General features: G+C 39.0%; 1 long non-coding RNA gene across 1 annotated transcript in view; it reads left to right on the top strand.

The window, feature by feature from the left end:
• Positions 1 to 9,341: 9,341 nt before the first annotated feature.
• The window catches only part of LOC102006753, an 11,162-nt gene continuing 5,308 nt past the window's right edge, over positions 9,342 to 15,195 (top strand). Inside the window, exons 1-3 of the long non-coding RNA XR_263163.2 lie at positions 9,342 to 9,460; positions 10,596 to 10,700; positions 11,748 to 11,859. This is a non-coding gene — a long non-coding RNA (uncharacterized LOC102006753). The remainder of the gene's footprint in view (positions 9,461 to 10,595; positions 10,701 to 11,747; positions 11,860 to 15,195) is intronic.

Here is a 15,195-nt window from a genome sequence, read left to right on the forward strand (position 1 = left end):
CTTTTATGGATTATTTTCTTAGGTCAAGTGAAAAGCCCTGACATACAATTAAGGCTGTAATTGAGCTTTGCTTCACTTTCATATATGGCAAATACCCTAGCACAACACAGTCTTGGGGAGCTATCCAGATTATATTTAACCAAGCTCCATAAACACCCCTGATACTGCATGATACACTTCATGTTATTATCCTTGGCCTACCACTCTTGTATTCATACAGGTATCATAGGGAAAGGAGGCTTTTAAACATATTACCTGAGGATAAACAGAAAGAAAATAGAATAGGGAAGTGTTTGTGGTTGATTTTGTTTGCTATCTTTTCTAGTCTGGTATTACTCATCGAAATAATGACTTGTATTTACTATATTTGTTCGGAAATCTCTGAAAGATTTCCCCATGATCATTTTAGTTTTGTTTTCTTAAGGACAATGTGAAGCAGTTCCATCAGGTCAATAAGCACCATGGAGCCCTTACAAGGACACACAATTAATGATTTTAATGATTAATACCAGACTTGGAGGAGCTGTGTGTGCTACTCAGTGATTAATGTACATGACTGCACTAGGGCTCATAAGAAAAGCAGTGACTCATATAGTAAAAATTATACTTTTTGCTAGCATAGTACATTGTAGCCTATGAGGGACTTTCACATATGTTATTGCATTGGTCCTGAAACAGTCCGTGAAGTAATAGATGGACCATGCATTTCTAGACAGTCACAAGCAACACGCAAGGTACAAAACATCAAGGAATTCTTAACTTTTCTGAGTTATGTACTTGAATTGCTTATGCTCTGACAATAAAATGTGGCAAAGAGGCTTTAAAAATTGAATAAACAGTCAATGGATGACACTGATATCCTAATGTAACTTGTTTATTGATACCAGTAAAGATTAGACTCATTAACGTTCTGAAGGGTAACCTAAATTATAATGTTATATGAATATGCTAGTCAGTGGCAGCCAACCTTTTCAAGCTTTCAATGATACAAACACCCCACTGGGGCATGCATGCGATAGGTTCACCACCACTGGGCTGGAAGGTAGGAGGCTGAGAATGTCAGAAAGAAGGAATTATGAAAGGATATGAGGATATTTCAAGGATAATGGTTAAGTGTACTAGCTTCATTTGGTAATGATTTCACATGTATATACATGTGTCATAATTCCTCATTGTATGTTAACTAAGCATGTTAATATGAGTGTTAAATTTTTGAATTTTATGATTTATTGAAATCTGAAAATAAATGTCAGGATAGAATGGTATTTCAAAACATGAGGATTTATGGAGCTTTGGCGGCCTGCCCCACTCTAATGTCAAGGTTCCGGTGTACTGCTGCTTTTCATAGACTGGGAACTTGTGCTCCAAGTTATATGATTTGCCTAAGGATGGACATGAAGGAATGAAGATGGCCCTTGAACCATACACTGATTCCTAAGTTCCTCAAACCCTGATCTTTATATAACACCAAACTGAGTGTGGAACATAACTTTGACAATCCAAAAATCTGTTAGGAAGAACAAACTGACTCAGGTTAAGAGGTAACCTGCAGACAAACTATTGAGTAATCGACAACTGATCTTCCGGACATACAACAGCCATCCACCTGGGCCTCTCTTCCTCTCCACCTGGGCCTTTCTTCCTCTATGTGTTCTCACTACTCTTCCCCTCCCTAACACCACCACAACAGCGAGGCATCTTCCCAGCACTTTGCTCTCCTTGATCAACCCGCAGTGCCCTGCAAAAAAAGACTTTCAGGTGTGGTGTCTTATTCTGGTAGTCTGAATCTCTGTCTCTCTCTCTCTCTGTCTCTCTGTGTCTCTGTCTCTGTCTCTGTCTCTGTCTCTGTCTCTGTCTCTGTCTCTCTCTCTCTCTCTTTCTCTCTCTCTCTCTCTCTCTCTCTCACACACACACACACACACAATAGCAAATTCCACCACAAAAGTTTAAAGACTGAAAATAGTGTCAGCTATACCCTTGGTAAGCCTGAAGAGGATCAGCAGGTCCAGTGAGAAACAACAGATTGGGCTGGCAAGGCGAGACCTAAGAAAAGTCTATGATTATTGTAAACTGCAAAAACAAGGTAGGTTTTACTCTGAAAGTAGCTTCTCTATGGTAGGCTAGATCTGGAGAAGAAACCCATTGCAGAGCCATTATACTAGAGCCTGTTTAATCAGGAGCCCTTTTGGGAAGGATCAATTGTTTAAGGCTCAACTACAGAACAGCTGCAAAACAACTACACTTTAGTTGTTCTCTATGCTTTAGGGAATGACTACAGAACAACTATACTTTAGACCACCCTACCATAGTGACTGGGTGACAAAAGGTCACAAGAAGCAGTTGCAGGAGTAGCTATACTATTTTTAGACAAAATGGACTTCAACCCAAAACTGATCAGAAAAGGCAAAGAAAAAAGGCCACATATTAGTTAACAGAACAATTCAACAGGGAGAGATAACTAATAAATATAAATATATGTGCACTGAAATCTGGTGTACTCTGTATTAATAAAACAAATACTATTGAGCATAAAAGATCAGGTAAACCTCAACATAATTAAAGTGGGGAACTTCAGTACCCCACTGTCACAAATAGATCAACTAGACCTAAATCAACAAAATAAATCAGAATTGAAATACCTTCCAACAAATGGACTTAATAGATATCTACAGAGTTCACCTAATGACAGAATATACTTCCTCTCCAAAACACACTACATACTAGCCCATAATCCATGCTTAAACAAGTACAGAAAGAGCAACATCCATCCAGATGCCCTGCCCTCACCTCACATGGGGCAGTACTCCCTCTACCGTGTTTTCTTCCTTACTAATAAAGTGTCTTCTAGAGTAAAATACATACAAAGGATTGAAATTATCTCATGCATATTATTGGATCATCAGGGTGGAAAATAGAGACCAATAGCAAAAGAAACCACAGAAATTATGAAAAAATACAGATATTAAATAATACAGTCAAATAATACATGGGTCACAGAAGAAATCAAGGAAGCAATTATACAGTTATACCTGTACAACATATCAGAACTTATGGGACATGATAAAAGTATCCCTAAGAGGAAAATTTATAGCTGTGAAAAGCCACATAAGAGAAACAGAGTGTGCCCAAATAAATAACCTAATGATGGACCTCAAGAGCCTAGAAAAGAAGAACAATTCAAAGGCAAGTCTAGTACAAGGAAGGAAATTATAAAGATCAAAGCAGAAATTAATAAAACTGAGACTTAAAAAATAGAATCAATGAAGCAAAGTGCCGGTTCTTTGAAAGAACAGAAAATATTGACAAACCTTTATCTAATCTAAAGGGAAAGAAAACACAAAAACTAAAGGGAAAGAAAAGACAAAAACTAATGCAATTATAAATGAAAAAGTTAAAATCACAATGGACACTACCAAAATCCAGAAGATTATTAGTATCAACTTCAAAAATCTGTACTCCAATGAAATTGAAAATCCAGAAGAAACTGATTCATTTCTGGATGTATACATATTACCATAACTGAACTGAGAAGATTTTTTAAAACCCTGAATAATCCAACAACAGGCAATAAAATTGAGACATTAAAATAACTACCAACTAAGAAAAGCCCAGGAGCCAATGGATTAACCATTAAATCCTATATGAACTTCAGGGAAGATCTAACACTCCGAGGTTTTACTGTATTTCTGAGTTCATGATAAATCCCAACCATATGATGAATGCTTAAGGAACAGAATGTCCTTCTTGCTTATTCCTTGTTTCACTGAGCCTTTCAAAGGAACAGTGTGGTGAGCAGCTCAGATCGCAGGTCACTAAACTCATTCCCAAGCAGTAGATACTTCATGCGTTGACCTTCAAGGGTTTCCACACTTCTAATTTAAAACAGGAGCAGAGATGAAGTCCCAGCACTACAAAAGTTTGCTTGTACTTTTGCTTTGGAAGAGGGGAAAAAATAGGTGTTTTCCTAGGCAGTGCAAATCAGGATGTACAACTGGCCCTTCCTCCATTTACAAGACAGCCTATTAGACCTGCGTGAAGAGACTTGCAGCTCAGAAGGTAGCATTTCCAGATCTTGCTCTAATGACAAATTTATAGGGAAACTGGTAAAGAAACTGAAGAAGTTATTGTCCCCAGCATCTGTGTCTATTTTGCTAACAAAAGGATTTAAAATTTGTACACCACGGAGGTATGTGGTATGGAAGTATACACACAGTCCCAGAAATACGCTTCAGCGTTTCTATTACAGCAGCCATTCATATGTTTTACTAAATCTCAAAAGTAAATAGGACTTGTGAATCAGTCCCATTTCTCTACAGAGAATTAGATTGGTATTTCCTATAATGCCCTGTCTTCTGATACTGCTTTATGTCTTACATTTAGAGCAAGGCCTCCAGAAATCCCAATGGAGAGGTTCTAGTTCATCAGGTTCCTGGCTAGGAGAGATAAACAGTGAACACACATCCTGTCCTCATCATGAGGTCATCATTATTTTGTCCCTGGCTCTCTTCACATTTTATTTTTTCCTGTGTGATTTAGAAGCCATAGAGGGTTCAAAGTTGAAAATCAAGTCCCAGAGGTGGACCATTTGGAGAGCTTTTTCCTCTCACCCTGTGATCTGTGAGAGTACTGCCTACCTAGTTCTATAATCCACCAGGCCACAGCCAGGATGCTAAATTTTGCAGAATGAAATCTTTCCAGGACTCCAAATCCTACTGTGGCCTTGTTCCCCTCACTCTCTGCTCCCTCTCTCTCCTGATTAAGCATTGACTGGAAGTGTAACAAGGGAGATAAATCACCTCACCTGCCCATTCTAGTTATCAAGGCCCAGTTCTGGCTTAGTCACTGAAAGTCTATCTCATTCCTTCTCTTTTGCCAACTGCTCCACCTGGCTAGAATTTGACATGTTTCAAGAAGTATCTGGTGACTCTTATCCCATTAAAACGGGGGGTGGGGCTCACTTGTTCTCTTCCTGTGGAATTCTATCACTGTTAAGACTCAATTCACACTCCCATTTTCCTGAAAGATTGTTTTAAACTTTTTCTTATCTACGAAAATACACAACTCCTCCACTATCCTTATTGTCAACTGATGGTATTATTTGTAGTTCATTCAGAAAGATGACCTTCCACAGACTTCCACATCACACCTCCCACATTCCCACCTATTGATGGATCAACATTTCAGGTTCGTATGTGAAACCACACCCTGGATGTGGGCATAGATAATAACCTCTCCATCTGCTCCACATCTTGAACTTTTTTTCTCTGCAGCATCATCCACTTTTCACTGGCTACTGATTCATTCCAATCAAGACCTTCTCTCAGTATACAAAAGTAAAATCTCTTGATTCTACTTTCTCTTACTGACTTACATCAAATTTCTTTGTTCTCCTTTGCAGCAATCTTCTTGAAAAAGTTATCTGTACTATCCCCCATTCCTCTCTTCTCATTTCTCTTAGCAATTTTTCTGCTACTATAACTGAATACCTGAGACTAGGTGATTTATAAAGAACAGAGATGTATTTGGCTCATGTTTCTGGAGGCTAGGATGTCAGATAGCATGGCACCAGTATTTGACAGAAGCAGAAATGTACAAGAGCATGAGAACAAGCACAAGTAAGCAAGATAGGGCCAAACTCACTTTTATAACAAGACACCTTGTGATAGCTACTAACCTGTCCCTGTGATAAGGATGCTAATCCATTCCTAAGGGCAGAGCCCTCATTTGTTAATCACTTGTTAGTGGGTCACATCTCCCAACACTTATGTATAGGGGATGAAGTTTCTAGTGCAGATACAGATATTCCTCATTCAATGACCTACATGTTTAATGACTGTTCAGACTTACAACCCACATTCAGACTTCCAATACAAGAATGTGAGTGGCAGTGTAGCCCTATGGTACCATCTTCTATAAAATAGATTCCAACCTTTGCTGATTGTACTGTATACTACTGTAGTTTTATGTTCTTTACAGTACTACATATGAGTTATGCAAACAAAAGCAAAGTCATCAAGTTGAGTTTCCTTTGACTATTTCTTTGTTCTGAATGTTATAATTTATACAATATATTCAATTCCTCATTTAGTGAATAATTCATTTAACAAATTGGAATGGAACTTGGTTGTTATACAAGGAATGTCTATACTTGGGGGGATATATTCAAACTACAGAATCATTCCTGGAAGCAGTCTGTATGCCCAGCAATAGATGACTGGATAAATAAATGTGGTATTTCTGTATAACGGAATACTACTCAGCCATAAAGAATCACAAATTTCAGGCATTTGTAGGAAACTAAATGCACCTGGAAAATATAATGTTAAGTGAAATAAATCAGACACACAAACTTAAATGGTGGTATCTTTCATTTGAGTGAGGCAAAACACAAAGAAAATGACAAAAGATGCATAGAAAGAGACAAGGGGACAGATCCCTTCATAGGGAAGCACTCCCAGGGAACAAGAGTGAAGGCTGAGGAGGAGGGGAAGGGGGAATGAGAGGAATAAAGATGCACCGCGTAAGGATCCTAATAACAGCAATCAGTGTAAACATTACATACCAAAACAAGAACTAAGACAAATAATATCAACAAGTACAAAAACGGTGATAGGGGAACCAGAGGACGGGGAGGGGAGGGGAGGGGAGGGGAGGGGAAAAGACTCAGGAAAAAAACGCTGTGATGTGTTCATGTCACCACTTCCTGAGATGACTGTAAACTGCATGAAATGCAGATACACACTACTAAAGTAAAATTTTAAAAAATAAAGTACAGAATCCTTATCTCTTCAACCCACTACAACCAGCACCACCACAACTCTACTCCACCAAAACTTCTCTTGTCGACATCACTAACGACTTCTGCATTGTAGAACTCAGTGGTCAGTTTTCGGTACTATCCTTATGTAACCAATCAGTAGGATTTCATCCGGCCACTCCCTGTTCCCTTCCTAACAGTCTCTCTTCACTTGGCTTTCAGGACACCGTGTGAAGAGCTACCCTAAAACACACTCTGTGTTTTTCTTCTGTATCACCAGTAATGTTTCCATGTCCTTTGCTAGGTTTTGCTCTCTGCTGATGAGACTTTCATGTCTGAATACCCCAGGGTTCAGACCTTGGTCCTCTTCTCTATCTGCCACTGCTATTTTGATGATCTCATTGAGTCTCATTGTTTTAAATACCATCTGATTCCGACATCACTCAAATATATATTTCAAACACAGAGCTCTTGTGCAAACACCAAACTCATACATCTCCTGCCTCCTCCACATTTCCACTTCTGCATCTATATTCATATCAACCCCTTGTGGCCAAAACTGAACTTGATCTTCCTTATACCCCAAGGAAAATACCAACTGCCTTTTTCACCTCTGTCAATGGTAACTCCATCCTACCAATTAGCTCATGCCAAAACCTTGCAATTATCTTTGACTTCACTTGTTCATTCCATACATCTACTATGTCAGCAAATACTTTGGCTCCAGCTTTCTAAAATATCCAGAATTAGCTAGTTGTCATTCCCTTCTTTCCTAACACCCAGACACAAATAACTTTCATTTCATTTGGAGTGTTACAGTAGCCTACTAACAAGACCTCCTGCCTTATCTTCCAGCAGCCTACTTACAAACCAACATCTGGAGGATTCTCAGAAAGTAAGCCCAACCACCTTTCTTCTCTACTAAAAACCTTGTGATTACTCCTATTTCACTGGAATAAAAACTCTAGTCCTCACAAAGGCCTACAAACCACTTCCTGATCTCTCTCTCTCTCTCTCTCTCTCTCTCTCTCTCTGCCCACCAGGCCCCTTGCCCTTCTTGTTCCTCAAACATACCAAGCTTAGGACCTTGGCTCTAACTGTCCTGCTTGTCCAAATGCTCTTCTTCTGGCTCCTTCTAGGCCAGTGTTCCCTCCTCTTTTGTATCTTTGCACAACCTCACCCCTTAATGCGGCCCACCCTAATCACACTATGTAGATCTGCAAGCTCCATCCCCACTGTAGCAACACTCCTGATTCCTTTCATTATTTTCTCCATGTCTTTACCACTTTCTAACAAAACTTTCTACTTGATTTATGACACTTCTTAGTTATACTCTGCCTTCCTCAGTTAGATGTAAGCTCCATGACAATAGGGAAATTTGCCCTTTTATTTCATTAATGAATTCCATGTGCCAAGAACAGTGCCTGGTACATAGCAAATAATAAATATTTAGAGAGCGAATGTGGCTAACTGCACTTAGGGTCATAAGGAAATCAATCTTGCTATCATATAATGGAGGCCATGTGATTTTTGTATTATTGATAGTAGCCAACCAATGATAAATGCTGTCTCAAATGTAGCTAAACAGAAGGAAGCCCAGCGACTTACGAGAGAACCTGGCAGAAAATTCTGTCACTAGAACAAGTTTGTATCTTGATTCATTTAAACCATTCAAAGTCAGCAGTAAATTCAACATCATAGTTGGTTCCAGCCTTTTCTTTCATCATCACATGGAAATTTTTGCTTTGGCCATGAACTGCCACAGCGCTGAAAGGGCTTTGATCCTGTTTCTGGTCTTCAATCCAGGTCATTAGAAGTTTCTTCACATCAGACACAGGCCCAGCTCAAGTGTTTGTCACTCTCAGTGCCTTCAATTAGAAGATCCAAGGCCGAAGATATAGCTCATGGAACAACCACCTGCCTGGCAAGTGCAAAGTCCTGAGTTTGATTCCCAGTACCAAAAAAATAAATAAAATAAAATAAAATAAGCAGATTTCTTAACCATTCCTTTCACTTTGTTCTTGTTGTTTAAAGTTGTGGCTACAGTAGAATGAGATAGGCTGACTCCTAAGCATGCTTATCTCTGATTTTCAAACTTCATTGTCCTTAATCACTTTCTAATTTTGTCTCCTGATCAATCACTTGATGTGGCTTCTCACTGGCCACACTAACAATGGATCCTATATGTTCAGGCTCATGATGAACAGATTGCTAATTAAATCATGCTTAAGAGAAGACACCATCAAGAGATGCAGTGAACATGAGATTCATGAGACTGCTGCTGGGATATTGCAGCATATGGCTTTGCAGTAAATTTTTACAAATAGGAGTATATTTCAAAATAATTGTAAAAACTACATAAGCCAGTTACACAGTCATTATCATGCATTATATATGGTACATAATTGTGATATACTTCTATACAACTGGCAGTGCATTAGGTATGTTTACACCATATCCACAATGCACTAGTAGTATGCTATGTCACAGTGGTTATGACAACACTGGGGATGGGAAATGTTCAGCTCCATCATAATCCTGTTGGGGCCCCTGTTGTATATCCAGTCTGCCATTGACCAAAAAATCAATCATTAGGTGGAATGTGACTATATTGGAACCGCTGTGGTATCCTGAACAAGGTTCCAGTTTTCTCCAACCCCCATACTGACTTTGCTAGGATTTTTTTGCTTAAATCCTCATCAGGTGAGTAATTTGAGTATATCTTCATTCTTTATACATAAAGCTGCTAGTTAATACACAAACCCATCAAGTCCTTGCTGACCACCTTCTAACTGCCTACCAAACACTCAGCTTGACACCAAGGGATAGGATAATGGGTGAGGAAGAATATCAAGCTCTCAAGCCAGCGTGACAGGTTGGAATGCCAGCTCTAACAAAATCCAATTGTATAAGCTTAAATAAGTTACTCTGCCTGTACCTTCATTTATTTTTAATGGAATGATATTAGTATGTATATTTAAATGTATTAGCATTAGAAGTTACACGTAGCATGCTTAGAACACTATCTACAACATATGTTCATATTGAGAATATTCATATTCTCAATATATGTTCATTCCTACCTACAGCCGTAGATATACAATAGATGCAGATGTAACAAAAACAATATAGTGAGAATATTTAGAAACAATAACTGGAAACAAGTTAATATCGATCACTTATTTGCCTCATACCCCAAAACAAAAATCAGTTGTGAGGTATTTTATATTTTTCTTTTAATATTATCTTCAAAATCCAAAATCCATTACATACGAGGTGGTGCCTGGGAATCCTTTCTCCTGGGAGAAGTGCTGCTGTCAGAGTGCTGGTTCAGTGTGGCAGTCTCACTCCGGTGGGACGTTTCACTAAATGTGGAGAATATCTGCAGTTGTATGATGCAACCACCAGAACGGGGCACCCTGAAGACCAAAAAGTCATTGTTCTCAGAGAACCAGAAGGGTAACACAGAAACTGCTCAAGTGAGAACCACTGAATCCTAGAATGAGGTGCACATGAGTGTCCAAGCAGTGAAATAATGAAGATAAGGGATATTCCCACCTTGTTTAGTCATCAAATGGTTTGTCTCTTTGAGGATATAAAAATAACTAGTTTTTCAAGAGCACGTACAACATGTCAGTTATCGTGTGAAACCCTCGACACACATAATTTTATTTAAAACTCATGACAACCCTATAAAATCAGCATTACAATAATATCCACTTTATAGAAGAAGAAAAAGGACTCCCAGATTGACTTGATAATTTGCTCATACACATCCAGTTGTTCAGGTTTGAATACAAGGCAGATGACTCCAGTTTTGATGGCTCTGTGCTTTTAGTCTCATATCGCAGAGTCTGTGATGGAAGATGGAAACCACAACTTGAATACTTCAAAGATTTGAATGTGGTTCATGGGTTGGAGACTTGGTCCTCGATGTGGCGAGGTAAGACGTGATGAAACCTTTAACAGGTGGGGCCTAGTGGGAGGTTCCTAAGCTGCTGCAAGGAAGCACTTGGAAAGGACAGTGGGGCACCTTAATAACTCTGTGGCTTCCTGTTTTGAGGTATGATCTTTCACTCACGTACCTACTCCTGTCATGACACCCATTAGCTGACTCAAAGGAGCCATTCAACCTTTGATTTTGAACCTGCAGAAACATGAACTAGATAGACCTCTTTTCTCTGTAAGTTAACCTGCCTCAAATATTTCCTTGAAGTGATGAACAACAGACCAATATAAACACTGAGGGTAAAAAGTTCTCCTTCTAACATAAGACTCATGCTGACATTGAGAGCACAGGTATCACTACTTGGATGGTGTACGGTGGAGGTTGACAGTGTGCGGTGTCAGCACAGGACAGGACAGGCTCTGTGTTAGAGAACAACAGAGGACTTTGAGCAGCAGGAGCATGAGAGGTTAGGGAGGCATAGCTGGATGGTTCAGTAGCTCTTAGTCTACCAGTTCTGACTCATGTTCTCCTGCTCAGACTTTGAAGTCCTTTCCAGAATGTTCACTTTGTTTTCAGCTGTTTCTCTTTTCCCAATTTAATGCTACCTCTGTAGAGAGCCTAGTGGACAGTTGAGATGTTAGCAAAGACCAGAAATAGATTTGACAACAGCAAAGCATCAGAAAGCTCTTAAAATTGACCAAGCTAAGAAAGAAAAAGGGCTGGTGATATAGCTTAGTGGCACAGTGCCTGCCTGGCAAACATAAGGTCCTGAGTTTGATCCCTGGTACCAAAAGAAAGAAAAGATTCTGGATACTGGTCTGAATTATTTTGTTAGACTTGTTTTCTGTTTGGGAGGAAGAAGGATGTAGAAGAAGGGGGGAAGAGGAGGAATTAAAAATTTCTTAATTGTATATAATTCAATAAAAACAAGGATAAAGTTGACTGTGGTCTCCCCATACAGCCACACAATTCCAATCTTCAGAAACTACTGTGCTGACAGGCTGAGGACTATCCTTTTCATCACCATCATTTTTCCCACAGGCAACCATCAGAGTGCAGTTATAGCCCTCAACTGGGAGAACAGAGTCCTTGAGAAAGAATGCTTTCTTAGTTACTTTCTCATTTCTGGGACAAAGTACACAACACCTACAAGGTAAAGAAGGAAAGATTTATTTTGGTGCACAGTTCGTAGAGGTTTCAGTCCACAGTCAGCTGGTTCCAAGCCAGAAGGGTATGGCCAAGAAGGAACAGTTCAGGGCATTGTGGGCAAGAGGCAGCAGCAGGGAAAGTCCTTCCTCTTTTCCCTTTTGATTCCATCCAGACAGCAAGCCTATTGGTTGGCACCACACAGGGTGGATCTTCCCTCTTCAATAAATCCATCACCCATACCTAGCACTGTGCTAAACCAATCGGTGGACTAATCCAGTATGGCACACATATGATCCAGTATCATGACCCCATGATCCGGTCACTCCCAAAAGACTCACCTATGAGTGATGAGGCTTTGTGGGGACATCTGATATAAGCCATAACAAATGAATTCTCTAAAGGGGGTCTCAGCACAGCAGAGTAGGGATAAAGTTCCACATCTCCATCTTGAAGATGCCCTGAAGAAAGTTTGAGCCAAATACAGCTATAACAGGTAGGTCAGTTTTTATATCCCATTCATTTTTTAATAGGCAATATATTTACATGGCTCCAAACTTAAAAGTGTGTAAAAAGCCTAGCTCTACAGCTCCCCTGACCTCCTCCACCTTATTTCACTAGATAACTCCTTTTATTAGCTTTCAGTGTATTTGCTAATATTTCTTTTTGTAATCACAAACATGCATGAATATATATTCTTATTTTCTGGTCCAGATTTATTTAAATAAAATATTATTCACAATAGCCACATAGACCAAACAAGTCCTCTGAATGTCTTTATCCCCTTTTGTCTTTTTATCATTGGGACAATGGCATCACCAAAAAATTTCATGGGTATCAAGCAACATAGTTTATGCAATCAATAAAGTAATAAATGCTCCAAATATGTCATTCATATTAAATCATTATCTTTTATTTATATTTTAGACTTCAATAATATGAGCAAAAGTCTATCTATTCATATTCTGCTTTCCCACAACACTCAGACTTCCCAATAATACAGGAAATCATGAATAATTTAGGGGAAAATACATATTGTCCCCTATTTTTAAAAAGTGAATTTTAACACAAGCATCCAGGCTCCTGAACAGTACAATTATGCAATTTAATGTGAAGATGAGAGAGTTAGAGCCAATATTCTATGTATCCCTATGATATAATTTGCCATAATTTCCCCACATGACAAATCTTGTGGAAGACAAGCACTTTGTACTAGTGTTAATTCAAAATCCAGTGTATAGAAAGAATTTCTTTTAAATAGCATCTCTAGTATCTATAAAACCAGGATAGCTTTAGTATGTAAATGAGCAGAACTTGTGAATAATCATGCTTCAAACAGCATAGCTTCTATAACTTATGAATAGCTATAAAGAAATTATACCAGTCTACTAATATTACTTCATTTAGAGTGATATTTTTAAATCTCATACTTTGTAGAGCAATACATGTATAGATCTGTTCTTGATTTTATGTATTTCATCAGAAGTATCAATACGATTCTACAATTCAATAATAATTAACATTTATAAAATGTGCCCAAAGAACAGAATATGGCAAGACCATTCCTATGGGATCTCACATGCATCTGGTGCCATAAAAGTCCCTGTTTTAACATACATATAATTTAATCAACCAAACTCCTATACAAAGTGGAAATCAGGCTGAGGAAGGTTTGAATGAAAAAAACTAAGAATAAAATCAAGATTGGTTTTGTTCTAAAGCTCATCCTGTTTTCAATCACTCAGTGTCAATATTTTTCAGTGATCTTTAGCTATGGAGCTGTGAAATCAAACAAGTTAAATGCTTCCAAAACAGGGACAGCCACAGAATAGATGTGCTCTTTGTGAAATGAAGAAATAAGGAAGAAGAAGGGAATATCAGGCACCAGTCAAGCCTGAAACTAACAGGGCAAACAAGCTCAAGTATTAAGGCTCAAGAATAATACCTGATTGGATAGCTCATCTTCCCGATACACTGAGACATAGACTGGCCTTGTTCGCACAACGCTTAACACATTCCTCACATTTAGAGGTACACCTCGACAGCGCTTTCAAGCTAGAATTCTGTGCCACTAACTTGCCAGCCAGGGTTACACAGGTCTACTTCCTAAAGCGAAAGATTTGATATCTGAGGGACCACGTTGGTTCTTTTAAAAAGCATGCACTTAAATGGGATACTTAGTGTGGAAAGGGTGCTAGAAAAGGCCGAAGTGTCACAGCATCTAACAAATAGAGTTTTAGTCTGAGGAACCTGAGAATAAGAAACAAATCTGGGCCTGTGAGGGCATCATTAATGCTGGAAAAGGCTGCTTGAGGGTGCAGGGACCATCCACTCTGCTAGAAGGCAATGCCCTGGCTCTGGGAGAACAGTAACCCAAGATCTAACCATGGAAAGAAGGGCTTGAGCAGGAGAAATAGTACACAGAATGGGTCTTTGTCTCAGCAGAAAAGCCCAGTTTGTGAACTCAGGGCAACTTAAAATTACCTCATAGTGTGGGAATATAGCTCACAGAGTCTAACTTTTAATGTTAGAGCTGGCCTAGCATCCAGCACGGGGCTATTTTGAGGTCTTGTGGCCATAGTTATAGGAAAGGAAGACTGCAGAGGCTGAAGGCCAGGTCATGCCAAACACCTCTGAGTCCCACAACTACAGAATTAGGTCTCCTGAATTTTGTAAAATTTTTATTGGGTAAAGGGTATAGAAACTGAGTATTGAGGATACAGCAGTAGTGTATTAAGGTCAGTGTGGGTGTATGAGGCAGGGAAGATTGAAGTCCAAGAAGGGGAATAAACATCTTTATAGAAGATGTTAAAAATAATGGCTTTGCATGTGGTAGCAAATATTACTGTTGAATGGAGTCAAGTAGTTGTACATCTTAATTCTTGCTTACAAGTCCTATTCAGATATATTGATACATAAAAATTACTTACAACTAATTAAGCTTCTATTTAGAGCACCCTCCCTAAAAAATACTTTACTCTTTTTAATAATCATGGTGGGTAAATTCAAAAGGTATACTTCTTAGGAAAATGATACAACTGCTTTGGATGATTTTTTTAATTATGGTATCTTCCCCTTTTCCTGCCTCCTTTCTTCTGTCAAATAGCTTTGTATACATTGCCTCCAGCAGAGGATGTGGCAGGCAGAAAGCGAGAATAGTTTGGTCGGGTGTGTAGCTCAGTAGCAGAGCACAAGCCTAGCATGAGTGAAGCTCTAAGTTTAATTCCTAGCAAGACAGGAAGAAAGAAAGAGAGAAAGAGAGGAAGGAAGGAAGGAAGGAAGGAAGGAAGGAAGGAAGGAAGGAAGAGAGGGAGGGAGGGAGGAAGGAAGGAAGGGAGGAAGG

This window comes from Chinchilla lanigera, unplaced genomic scaffold (genome assembly GCF_000276665.1).
Source record: "Chinchilla lanigera isolate Chin_1 unplaced genomic scaffold, ChiLan1.0 scaffold00062, whole genome shotgun sequence".
NCBI lineage: Eukaryota > Metazoa > Chordata > Mammalia > Rodentia > Chinchillidae > Chinchilla > Chinchilla lanigera.